General features: G+C 39.1%; 1 protein-coding gene across 1 annotated transcript in view; it reads right to left on the minus strand.

Moving 5' to 3' along the window:
* The window catches only part of LOC124722974 (fas apoptotic inhibitory molecule 1), a 54,930-nt gene that overhangs the window by 19,339 nt on the left and 21,480 nt on the right, over nt 1-14,111 (minus strand). The window lies entirely within an intron of this gene.

The raw sequence follows: 14,111 nt of genomic DNA on the forward strand, positions 1-14,111 counted from the left end.
AGATGAAACTCCTCTGTGAGATACTAACTTGTGCAAATACATTACATGAGTTACAGACTGATTTCTATGAAAGCTATCAAACCCCTAATTAGAGAGGAAACGGCATCAGTTAACTTTACTCTGAAATAAAACAAGTTGTCATCACAGACTATGACCTGGGGATATTGCCGTTATTTGTCATCTGTAACACTGTGTTTTGAATGTTAACTTGATGTACCCTGTGCCATTTCACTGGCATATCCATTTGAGAGGTTGGTATACTGAAAACAACACATATGATATGGTAGAAGTCTAAGCTAGCCTTATTTACTTCTCCCAAATCCTCCCTGTTACTGTCTCTCTTGTATATTATATTTATCTTTTTGGACACTGAATGCACATAGTTTTTACAAACAGGAACCAAGAAATGCTCTACTAATTTCATATTCACATTAACCTTGGTCTAGGTGAAGACTTTTGTTTCTGCACCTTTCTCATTGCTGAAGAGATCAATTCTATGTAATTTTTATTTTGTCTCATGATTGATTTATTGTGAGTATGAGTAATTAGAGGAGAATATTATGGCTATTATGATATCTATAGGAGGAAACCTCTTCCTTTTTCATCTTATTGATCATTTTTCTATACTTAACCTAGTCCTAGCTGTATAAATGAGTTCACTATAATGCCCACTTTTTTCCTTAATCTAGTGCGAAATAGCTAATTTAGGATCTGCTGAAACACTGGGAATACATAGCTATCTAGATGACAGTGTGCAAATTTAATATGAATTAATTAGATTTAGTTTATGCCAGTTTTTCACCATTCACAGAAAGATATATAAATTACTTAACTTTAAATTTGCTAACTTCAATTTTATTATTGCTATAATTATACCAACAATATTTTGTCACTTCATTCTTAAAGCAAAAGAAAAAAAGAATAATTAGCATTAATTTCTAATTTCACTACATCAACTAAAAGTTTTAAATTATGTTCCACAGCCTCTTTGTAAGATGATAATTTTGTACTTAATTTTGTACTTCCTCAGTCACTGTATACAATAGCATCATCCACAAAAAGCCTCATGGAACATCTGATTTGTCTATTATATTATTTACATGTCCGCAGCTCATGGTCTTGTGGTAGCATTCTCACTTCCCGAGCATGGGCTCCCGGGTTTGATTCCCGGCAGGGTCCAGGATTTTCACCTGCCTCAAGATGACTGGGTGTTATTGTGTCATCTTCATTATCATCATTCATCCTCATTATGGTCAGAGGAAGGCAATGGCAAACCACCTCCTTGCCTAGTACGGCGGTGTGGATCTCCTGCATCGTTCCCCTATGCTCTGTCAAGGAGTATGAGACTTCACCACCATCACCATTGTTTACATATAGCATAAAAGCAACTGATCTAGCTGTAACACTCCCTAGGGATATGCCTGAAGTTACTTTTATGTCTTAAGACTTCTCTCCACTGAGAGTAATGTGCTGTATTCTGTTTGCTAGAAACTCTTCAGTCCATTTATACAGTTCATACTCTCATACTTTTTCAGTAGGTAGCAGTGCACAACTGTATCAAACGCCTTACAGGAATCAAGGAATGCAGCATCTACCTGGACCCCAGTGTCTATCACCTTCTGGGCCTCATGGAGAAATAGAGTGGGCTGGAACTTTTGGGTTTTACACAGTCATTGTTTTCAGAACCCATGTTAATCCCTACAGAAGAGATTTTCTCTCTCCTGTAATGTTATAATATGTTAGCATAAAACATGTTCCAAAATTGTACAACTGACTAATGTCAGATATATATGTCTTTAGTTTTGAGTGTGTGTTCAACAATCCTCCTTGAAAATGGAAATGACTGGCACAGTTTTCCAATCATCAGGGACACTTTGCTCCTCCAGAGACCTATGCTACACTGCTGCTAGAAGTGGGACAAGTTTTTTCAGAAACTATGTAGAATCATAATGGTGTCCCATCAAGTCAAGCGTCAAGTCAATTCAGTTGATTTTCTATCCCATGGTCACATATTTTGATATCAGCCATTTTTTCACTCATGCAACTATTTAAAGGGGGCACTACAGTATGATCTTCCTCTGTGAAACAGTTTTGGAGAAAGACATTTAGTATTTCTGTCTTTTCTGTATCATCCTCTGTGCCAATGCCATTATGGTCACACAGTGTCTGGACAGATGGCTTCAACCTATTTATTTATTTAACATAACACAAAAACTTCTTAGGATTTTCTATCAAGTCAATAGACAAAATTTTACCAAGCCACAGGGGGAGAGGGGTCTTTTTTGTCCCTCACAACTTTGCTCAGCATCAGTGGTGGCTCAAATGCAGGCAATGTGGAGCTGCAGCACCTTTTTGCTTTGTATTTTAATTCTTTCTTTGTTCTTGTGCAATATATAATCTTTAAACTTATTGTCAGTAGCCATCCCTCAGTTTTTGGTGGCATGGTGTTTGGCTGTTGTGCACATGCACACATAGGAAGCTGCATATGAGGCTGCAGTGGGAAGGGAGCACTGTCACTTCCACAGAGCTGACTACAGCATGCCGGTGGAAAGTAGTTCTTTTTTTGTTTTTACTCCAAGTGTTGTGCTTAACCATGCATCATTTGCTTGAATGATATAAAGTGTGAAAATGGATTATCATTCTGCTTATGTCTATTCCTTTTGATTAAGTTTTTCAATTTTTTTTTTATTTTTTATTTTACAGAAAACTTTATGTATGGTCTAGCATCCCCAAGAAGTAAGGTTTAAGTTTTCACAGCTGTCTCTCTATGAGAAAATTACAGTTACGAAAAGAGGTCATTCAAAACGTGGTATTCTAACATCTCACACAGACATAGGCAATAACAAGAAATATGTACGTAGCTTTAATTCCAAATTGTTCAAATAGAACAGTTGGATTTGTGGCTGTGAAGTAAAAAAGTACTGCTTTGCTTTCCATGTTTGCAGTTTGGAGGTGATGTAATGGGGACACAAGATGGTTTTAGAAATATAATAAAAACGAAAGAAAAATTTGAAAATCATGAGAAGTTAAAGAAGCATGTTGATTGAAAACTTCAAAAGTCTTTCATGTGGACAAGATGAAAAAGACAATTCAGTAAATCCAGAAGTATTTAGAGGATTAGTAATTTTTGCATCTAAATTACATTCAGATTTTAAGAATCACTTAAAAACCAGTGCAGTCTTCAAAGGTGTTTCTGGGACAATTCAGAATTACATACTTGACTGCCTGCTTCAAAGGAGATAAGGACAAAATTAGAAATGCTACCATATGCAGCTCCATATGCTCTCATTGCTGATGACACAACATATGTTTTGGATCACACTTACATGGTTCACGTTCTCCAGTACATATTGTCTGAAGAAATATTTGAGCACTTTTGAGGATGCTTTATTCCAGAAAATCAAACAGTAGATGGCACATAAAAACAGACTTTAGAATAATAGTACATAATCCTTCTAGGAAATAGACAAAAACTGACTGCTCAAGTGGAAACCAAAGCAGTTTCTAGTTATGCACACTTCATTCCATGTTATGCTTATCAACTTAATTTAATGATGAGAAATGCAGAAGTGCATAAAACACAAAAATATTTTTCCTCTAACATTACAGTTATTCCTATATTCTTCTCAATATCATTGCAATATGTGTCCATTCTCAAGAAGCATAGGGACATCAGCATTTCATGTCAATCTTCTACAAGGTGGAACTTCAACATACAGAGTTCATGAAAATTTGCAACCTTTACAAAATAGCACTGCTGAAATTCAGTGAATATCAAATGCAGATCAAACCATTGCAGAGGCAATAGAAATTTTCAAATACCTGAGTGATGATAATTCCAAGTTTTGGTTAGGGGTTTTTCAAAAGATTACTCCTCATTTTGAATAATTTAGCACCACAGATAATCTTAAGAAATTGGTGTGTTTAAAGGTAATGAAGGTATAACAATATTCAAAACTTCTGTTTTAGTATTAAGAAGCTCAAAATGCTGTGAGCATTCTTCAAAGATACTCATGGTAACAGTTAAGGAAGAGTGTGACAGTATATGTGTTGATATAATGGACAGACAATCTTCCACTAAATATTCAGTAGCTGCTAAATGTTCAATAAGAAAAGTCTTCCTAGTTTTAATAGTTTTAATAATGAACATCCTACACAAAGGATAGCACTGACCACTAAAGCATAACCCATGATCAACAAAAAACAATTTGAAACTGAACTAGAAATAAACTGCAGGTCTGATATTCATGAATACTGCAAATTAACTGAGCTGCTGAAATTTATCTTTTTTTTAAAAAAATGTTTTCTAAAAACTGCTATGAATTTGTAAATGTAATGCTTCCAATGAAGAACTAATGCCTGATGTCATCCAGAGTCCAAGGAGAAAATTATCAATTCTTTCATGCAAATTAAAACAAGAAAATGGATTTCCATTTTCAATGAGTGGATCAAGCTTCAACTGTAACAATCTAGCTCAAAGTAAATCAAAAGATTGACGTTTTTCTTTTAGATTTTATCATCAAGTTTCTGAATAGATTTTATTTTTGTGCTAGTTTGTTTTCTTTTACGCAGTTTCAAAACAAAGGCTGAACATTTTCTGAAGCAGCATCCCCACTGACTGTAGCTTTGAGCTGCCACTGCTCAATACACAGCTGTCAAAAGCATACAGTACAGTGGTCTTCAACTTTGTCCACTGATACTCAGTAATGTTAGTGCTGGAGCTGAATATTTTATGCTGACTGCTCAGATAATCTGAAATCTGTTTCTTGTCACTCTTGCTATACAAAGATCTTCCAACCTTTCTTTATATTTATATTTACAGCCATATGCAGTGATGCTGTAATGACCTTATAATCACTGGATCCCTGTCCTATGCTAACTGAGTCAAAAAGTTTGGGTCTCTTTCACCAGCAGATCAGAAATGTTACCTTCACTATGAGACGCTCTTATTAAATGCTCAAGGTAATTTTTGGGTAAACCATTTAAAATAATTTTATATGATTTCCTGTCCTTACTATCTGCACTAATCACTTGATTCTCCCAGTTTATATCTGGCAGTTGAAAGCTTCACCTAAGACTACAAAATGAGTAGGAATTTTATATGAAATTGTCTCAAAGTTTTCCCTCAAATGTTCTGCCACTAATGTATTAGAGTCAGTGGTATACAACGAACAAAGTTGAACTGAATTATGAGAACACAATGTTTCTTCTTGGGAACATGTCTTGAAACAGTTTGCCCTTCCTCCATCCTGTCACCCCCTCCCAATTCATATCCTCACACCACCTTCAGTGTGTGCTGCTTCCCTCTGGCCACTACAGGCATGCCAGCCCATAAACCTGCCACCCCCCCCCCCCCCCCTCACCCACATTCCAAGTTGGTAAACTGGCCGCCTCCCTCCGAACTGCTATTCATCCACCTCAAGCCCTTTCCCTGCCTCTCACCTCCCTCTCCCTCTATCCACCTCATCCAACACTACGACCACCACAACCAGTCCACCTGTCACAAAATAGCATTGGCACTGTCAATCTAGCTGGCACCATGTAGATGCTTGTGTGTGTGTGTGTGTGTGTGTGTGTGTGTGTGTGTGTGTGTGTGTGTGTGTGTTTTCACATACCATAGTTTATTCTAGCTTGTCAAAGGATAACTCCAAAAGCTAGCAAGTTTTCCTTCTTTAGTGTGTGCCTATCAACAACTCAATGCTTCTGCTTTTTGATGAGTGGTTGCCTTTAATCATAAAGTATTTACAGCCTTCAAGCAGCCATGAAGAAAATAAACTCATCTGGTTTGAACAAGAGTTCTCGAAGCAGAGTGCCTATTAACAGCAAATAAACAAAGGGCTCTAAACTAATGTTAATCCTGAACAGATATGCAGCACAAGGCTGGTGATAAGAAAGAATTAGCATAAACAAGATCAAATGGCAGAAGAACTCTAGAATGAATCAAACACTGTTAGAAAATGTTACTAACTAGTAATTACAAAGACCACTATGCTACAAAATCGTTCAAATCCTAATAGGACAGTTCCAAGTTAAAATGCTGAGAACTCAGACTCAGTTCAAGACAAAGTCCCTGAAGGACAGTCCAGTATTAAGTTTCCAGTATAATGAAAACATAGTCAAGTCTAGTACATTACAGGTAAAAACAAAGTCCAGACTTCATAAAAGTCCACTCACAGAAACATTTACACAAAGCCTTGCGACGTTGTTGTGGTGGCTCCAGTGTGAGTTCCCAATTGAAGAAAGGCTTAAGCATTCGGTGTCTGGCCCAGGAAACTCACTTGGAGTGAACTGGCCTCTCAGGGCCTATGCACTGGCCTAAGTATAGGCCTTGGCATTAGGATACAGTCAGTCTTGCCCCTTGTCACATGGCCAGCATAGGAAAGAGGTCCATGGGGCCAGCAACCTGTGCTGGCATTTTGGTTGCCATCTGGTGACTGCATGTAGCTTGGTAGCCCTTCAGAGTCATCTGTAAGGAAGTAGGCTGCCTGCATAACTTGGTAGCAATGTGGGTTGCTGGTGGAGTAGACATTAGCCCGTGATATAGCTGCCACTATACTCCTGAGACAGGGGGCCTGAAAAGTATGCAGTCACCATGTTTGATCCACATTAACACTTGTAGCCACCCAAACTATTTTGCACTTGGAATCTGTACTAATATAACTAGGTATTAATATTATTTTTATGGCCGTAAACATGCATCTATCATCAGTGTTCACCCTATCTTTATGATATCGTCCCAGTCAGAATTTAGAATATCATTGCTACAGATATCTGGTTTCAGCCAGCTTTCTGTTCCTACTACTATGTGGGCCTAGTAATAAGTGGCCAATTACATATACCTTAACATGACAACAGTACAAAATTCATGCTCATTCATCTGAATGTACAGTCATTTCCAAATAAAATCATCAATTTTGATCTTGTCAGATGATCTGAAGGAAGATTCTGTTGTACGCTTAAGTGAACATTGGTTGAGCAGTGATATGCTGACAGTTACAAAACTTCCAGGATTAACACTATCCTCATTGTTCTGTAGGATATCCTCTGCCCATGGTGGAACATGCATTTTTGCTAGAAGCAGCATGAAACATTGCTGCTTAAAATCCTCAGAGATGCTAGGAAAGGAAAAAGAATTTCAGATTTGAACTATGGAAACAACTTTGACAAAAACAATTACAGTTTGCTTCTACAGAAGCCCACACATGGTCTTATACATATTACTAGAGAAACTAGACACTGTGCTCAGTAAACTTAACACTAATAAGAAAAATCTAATAGTATGTGCAGATTTTAATATAAATTTTTAGGCAAACTCAAATGAAAAGCAAACTCTCATGATTATACTTTCAGCATATAAATTACAGGCCATTATATACTCTCCCACTAGAATTACGAAAACTACATGTACCACTATTAAGCAAATATTTATAAATGCAGAAAATAGTGACTTCCAGGCTGGAACCATAAACACAGGATATAGTGACCATAATGGACAGTAGGACTACATTGCTGTCCAAAAATATCCAAAACCACAATGCAAACAGAATGAATCAAAGAAGAATGAATCCTATGTGAACAAACCATAGGTACATTCAGACATCTGTTAGCTAAGAAAACCTGGAATGCAGCATATCAGCATGGGAGTACATGTGAAATATTTACTAAGTACTATGAAACTCCATTACCAGTGAAAAAACATGGACTAAGGTCCAGTAATAAAAATAAGTATTGGCTAACAGCTGGTATTAAGATCTCAAGCAAAAAAGACAAAACGACTATATGATATTATAAAGACAGCAGGTGCATGATGAATTTTATGCTCACTACAGAAACTACAAGACAATATTTAAAAATGTTGTGAGGCAGCAAAAGCAAAGGCAAATGTCCTTTATATACAGTCTGCTAGAAACAAGACAAAAACTACGTGGAAAGTTGTGAAATAACAGACAGGTGATGTCATTACCAAAAATGCCAATATCAAGCTATATTAAGATGGAGAGAAAATAACAGATCCAAGGAAAGTAGAATATATCTTCAACAACTATTTTACAAATATACGTGGGCAACTAATCAGTCACATTCACTCAGTTAACGAAAATGCAACTGCACCATTATTAAGATCAACAGCTCAGCTACCTCACTATTTCTGTACCCAGTGAATGAAGAAGACATTTTGGCAATCATAATACCTGAAAAATGTAACAGTCTTCTGAAGTAGATGGTATATTTGACAAAATGATAAAAGCCTGTAGTGAACTCTTAGTAAAATCACTGACACATTTATGCAATAGTTGACTAGCATTAAGGATTGTAGCACTTTACCTCCATAACATCAAGGAAAGGGTCATGCAAACTATAAATACACAGTAGTCAAACAAAGCTGTAAAAAGAGTTTCTTGGGCTTTGGGTCCAGGCTAATGTCAGGTGGAGAACTAATACTGACAACCTCATCGAAAAAATTGAGTAAATCTTGCTATGTGATGAGGATACTTGAAAGTTGCTGCAGCAAACACTACCTAAAGTGTGCACTATGCAGATGTTCAGTCATTTTCTGGGGAGCTTCTCCAAACAGCATTAAGTTATTCAGAATCCAAAAAACAAACATAGAAGGTCCCACACACAGAAAACCTTGCAAGCCACTCTTCAAAAACTGCAAATCTCTCTACTTTCATGCCTGCATATATGAGGACATGCTCAAAATAAATGATCCAATTTTTTATGTGAAAACTCTTAAAGATTTTTAAATAAAACATATTTTATTAACATTCTACATCTTTATTCTTCATGTCTACATATTTATTTCTCAACATAGTCACAGTAGTGATGAACATGTTTCTCACAATGAGACACCAATTTGTTGAAACCGTCTCTGTAGAGTGTTTGACTTTCTTGACAGAGCCACAAACTCACCTCTGCTTGTGCCACTTCATCAATATCGAAGTTAAGCCCTAAAAGGTGTTCTTTAAGTTTTGGAAACAGACGAAAACCACATGTGGCCAAGTTGGGACTGTATGGAGCATGACTGATGACAGTGAGCCCAAGGTGTTAGATTGTTGCAGATGTCACAGCACTCATATGTGGTCTGGCATTGTCATGCTGAAAAGAGGGTACTCCACGTGTAGATGAACTCTTTGAATTAATGCTTTCAATTTTTTGAGCACCACTCATGGAGCAACATAGTTTGTTACACACCACCATGTTACGTGCTACAATTTGGAGCTTACTAGTGGCAGAGGGTTGCAGTTCATGTCAGCAGTAATTAATATACATTACATGTAATATCTCAACCAACATTGAGAACAGAATAAAAAATTTGGAGGCATTACTTTCCAGCACACCCCCATACATAAAACCATAGTATTCATAAAATAGTATAAGATTGAAAATCCCACACCCTTTATCCAAAATGAAGATTTACATACTCACAACAAAGATATTTAGAAAATTACCAAAAAACATATAGTAAGTAAACAGTGTTGCAGGATTCAGAGCTGCCATGAAGGCATATATAATGGACCATTTCTTCTATAGCCCGAAATAATTCTTTTATATATCATACTGTATCAATACCATTAATAATGTACCAGTATTATGCACTGAAACCATATTAGCACTGTAATCACTGAAGCAATGTTAATACTGTAGCAATAATTTGTACCATAACCACAGGTAATTAATGATGTTTTATAATGATAGAAACATTATTGTGTTCAACGATGTCCAACATCTTACTGTACATTCTCGGTACCCACATCTCATGGACAAATAAATAAATAAACGGTTATTGTTTATATGCCAGACTAGTTCTGTGACCTTTACATAGATGTCACTGTAGTTAATTAATACCATATTAACATTTTCTTCTTCCAGACTGCTATGATCAATGCTACACTGTCTGGTATCACAGCACATCTTGCTGGGCCTGTGGAGGGGTTTCTCTGTCCTAAGAAACCCTCATGAGCACAAGGAATGTACTCTGGCACCTTAAAGCCACTTCCTGAATATCGTTCATATCTAACTGATTAAGGATGGGGGAGACCCTACAATTCTCCACCCAATAATGAAGGACAAGAAATCCACATCCAAGGTTATTGTGGAATCATCTGAGCCTCTGGTTTTAAAATTCCTCTGAGCTCCAAACCAGAGGACCACAATCAGTCCTGGGAACAATGCTGCAAAATGATAGCTCTGCATCTACCCTGTGGGTGAAGGTAGTTGTTTTCATCAAATCAGCCAGCTGCCTGTTGGATCTGAAGACAGCCTCTGAACTCGGGTGTCATTCATTACTACATGAGATATGATTTAGAGCTGAGTGCACCAAGTGTGTTCAATTACTGCCAGCAGAGCCTCCTCCACTACCTGGATGAGACTCGCCAGCAAGCAAACAGAGTAGACACTGCCATTCTTACCTGATGTGCCTATTATTTCCCTGAGAGGCCCCATAATCTACTTGACACTGGAGCTTTCAATGACAAGCAATCTCACCCTCTACAATTGTCTTGACCTGTCGGGAAGATCGCCCACTCTCCCCATGGGTGAGGTGTCCTGTGCTGTTTCAGATTAACTTCCAGCATTAGGCAATACCTCAAACCTGTTTTTAATAGGTAGGGTGATAGCAGAGTGGCTAGTACCCACTTTCACCCGGAGATTCGCAACTCCGCCAATGTTTGCCGGCACCAATAGGTAAGCGTTGACAGGCTGGGATGTGCAGATCTGAAAGTGCACTGGCATCTGGGATCTCAGTTGATGCTATAGGCTCCAGAGGAAATAAGTGTCATGTGACGAGGGCCTCCCAAATCGGGTAGGCCATTCACCGGCTGCAAGTCTTTCGATCTGACGCCACTTCAGCAACTTGCGCATCGATGAGGATGAAATGATGATGATCAGGACAATACAACACCCAGTCCCTGAGTGAAGAAAATCCCTGACCCAGCTGGGAATTGAGCCCAGGCCTTTAGGATTGACATTCTGTTGCACTGACCACTCAGCTACCTGAGCAAGATGGCTCCAGAGGTGCCAAAGCAATTGTCTCAGGTGTCCAGATGCCTCCTCAGCAGCCTGCAGTCTGTTGACTATGGCCTGCACAGCTTCCAACTGTTTATGGACAGTGCCAAATTACCTCTGCATCTGTACATGATAGGTTTACAGTCACTATCCATCTTTCTTTTTGTCTGTATCACAGGTAATGTAACACTAAACCAAAAAGTTAAACTTACAACACAAATAACAGATAAAAATGCAAACTCTTACAACAAAATAAATAATCATTCCATGTAGGCTTTCACGGCCGGTGTCTTCATCAGTAAACACTTCCGGGCTAAGTTGCCGTGGTTGCTCTGTAGAACTTCTTCTCCCTGGCGTTTCGTTCTCAACTACGGAGAACATCTTCCGAGGTGAGTTGACGACTGGCTACTAGGAGCTGGGGCTGCCGCTTATATGAATATCGTAGGGGGCGCCACTGCACGTCACGTGGCGTCGAAGTACAGCTATCTCTGGCTATTGTCTGTTCTCTCGATTGCAGGCAATCGATTGTCATGTGATTGATGCAACGTCGACCACCATATCTTATCCAATTTTAATCCTTCTTCTTTACGATTAAAATTGTATTGATGTTTGTGGATTTCAATTGCCTTTCTATACATACATGTATAATAGTGCGATGTCCTCGCTAGCACGCTTGTTTCACCAAATTTTATCGACCACGGCAACTTAGCCCGGAAGTGTTTACTGATGAAAATAAATAATATTGCTATAAACAGATAAATGAACAGCTACGGTACATGTCTAGTCAGAAGCATATAAGAATACCACTAACCTAAATGAGAATATTAAAATAGGATAAACTGCTACTCACTGTATAGAGGAGACATTGAGTTGTAGACAGGCACAACAAAAAGACTGCTACACATTTTTAGCTTTCGGCCAAAAGGCCTTCTTCTGAAGTAGAAAACACACAAACACATTGACACAAACACAACTTACACATGTATGGCCATTGTCTCTGGGAACTGAAATGAGACTCAGTGGTCTCCTCATGAATAAAATATTTTGGAGGTAAAATAGTGCCCCATTCAGAGCTCTGTGCATGTACTACTCAGGAGGATGTCATCATCAGGAAAAATGAAACTGACACTATACAGATCGGAGTGTGGAATGTTAGATCCCTTAATCGCAGTTTGATCGCGTCCACATTGTTCAAATGGTTCAAATGGCTCTGAGCACTATGGGACTTAACATCTGAGGTCATCAGTCCCCTAGAACTTAAAACTACTTCAACCTAACTAACCTAAGGACATCACACACATCCTTGCCAGAGGCAGGATTCCAACCTGCAACCGTAGAGGTTGCGCGGTACCAGACTGAAATGCCTAGAACTGCTTGGCCACACCGGCCGGCTTCCACTTTGTTACTTTGTGCCAGGAAGGGCATTCAACAAGGAAAGTGGCCAGGTGTCTCAGAGTGAACCAAAGCGATGTTGTTTGAACATGGAGGAAATACAGAGAGAGAGGAACTGTCGATGCCATGCCTCGCTCAGCCCACCCAAGGACTACTACTGCAGTGGATTACCGCTACCTATGGACTATGGCTCCGAGTAACCCTGACAGCAATGCCACCATCTTGAATAATGCTTTTCTTGCAGCCACAGGACGTCGTGTTATGACTCAAACTGTGCACAATAGGCTGCATGATGGGCAACTTTGCTCCCGACATCCATGGCGAGGTCCATCTTTGCAACCATGACACCATGCAGCATGGTACAGATGGGCTCAACAACATGCCGAATCGACCACTCAGGATTGGCATCACATTCTCTTCACCAGTGAGTGTCACATATGCCTTCAACCAGACAATCATCGGAGACATGTTTGGAGTCAAGCTGGTCAGGCTGAACGCCTTACACACATTGTCCAGCGAGTGCAGCAAGGTGGAGATTCCCTGCTGTTTTGGAGTGGTATTATGTGGGAACAATGTATGCCACTGGTGGTCATGGAAGGCGCTGTAACAGCTGTAGGATACATGAATGCCATCCTTCGGCCGATGGTGCAACCATATCAGCAGCATATTGGCGAGGCATTAGTCTTCATTAACGACAATTTGCATCCCCATCATGCACATCTTGTGAGTTACTTTCTTCAGGATAATGACATTGCTCAACTAGAGTGGCCAGCATGTTCTCCACACATGAACCCTATCGAACATGCCGAGGATAGAGTGAAAAGGGGTGTTTATGGACGACGTGACCCACCAACCCCTCTGAGGGATCTATGCCGAATCGTCGTTGAAGACTGGGACAATCTGGACCAACAGTGCCTTGATGATCTTGTGGAGAGTATGTATGACAAATACAGGTATGCATCAATGCAAGAGGACGTGCTGCTGGGTATCAGAAGTACCGGTGTGTACAGTAATCTGGACCCCCATCTCTGAATGTCTCGCTGTATGGTGGTACAGCATGCAATTTGTGGTTTTCATGAGCAATATAAAGAGCAGAAATGATGTTCATGTTGATCATGATGACAACCATTGGGCTATGTGAACATTGACTTTTGTCTGGATATAGTTCAATTTACGTAATGTGTAGAGATCGTGCCACATGTGAGTGAGGATTAGATTCTAGGATGAAAGATGATTCTAGGATTAGATTTCTTATAGCAGCATTGTATCACAATCGATCTATGGCAGCATAGGGTGGAGTTGATAGGAAAATGTTTCAGTTAGATGAAGCCATTGCCCGTGTAGAGATGCCATAAAGGGGAGTCTATCACAAAATACAAACTGATTAAACCACAAACGACCACACTAAGAGTTGATTCGCAAGATTGTGTACCTAAGGGTACTGGGAAATCACTCTGGGTTAGTGTTGAACTAGCTTGCTGGTAGGAATTTTGTGTGTGGTGGAACCATTAGAAGAGAATAAAGTACTAGATCAGGCAGGTTGCTTAGTTGAAAGAGGTATTGTATGCATACAAGAAATAAAGGGTGAAACAAAGGTATCTGTTTCTATAGATAATTTTAGCGCAGAGGACATTGGATTAACAAAGGGGTTGTTCATCACTAATATGACTATGCTGGAAGAAGAAGAGTGGGGCATGAGGCGTGCCAGCCATAGA

The sequence above is a fragment of the Schistocerca piceifrons genome, chromosome X (assembly GCF_021461385.2).
Source record: "Schistocerca piceifrons isolate TAMUIC-IGC-003096 chromosome X, iqSchPice1.1, whole genome shotgun sequence".
In the NCBI taxonomy this organism is placed as follows: Eukaryota; Metazoa; Arthropoda; class Insecta; order Orthoptera; family Acrididae; genus Schistocerca; species Schistocerca piceifrons.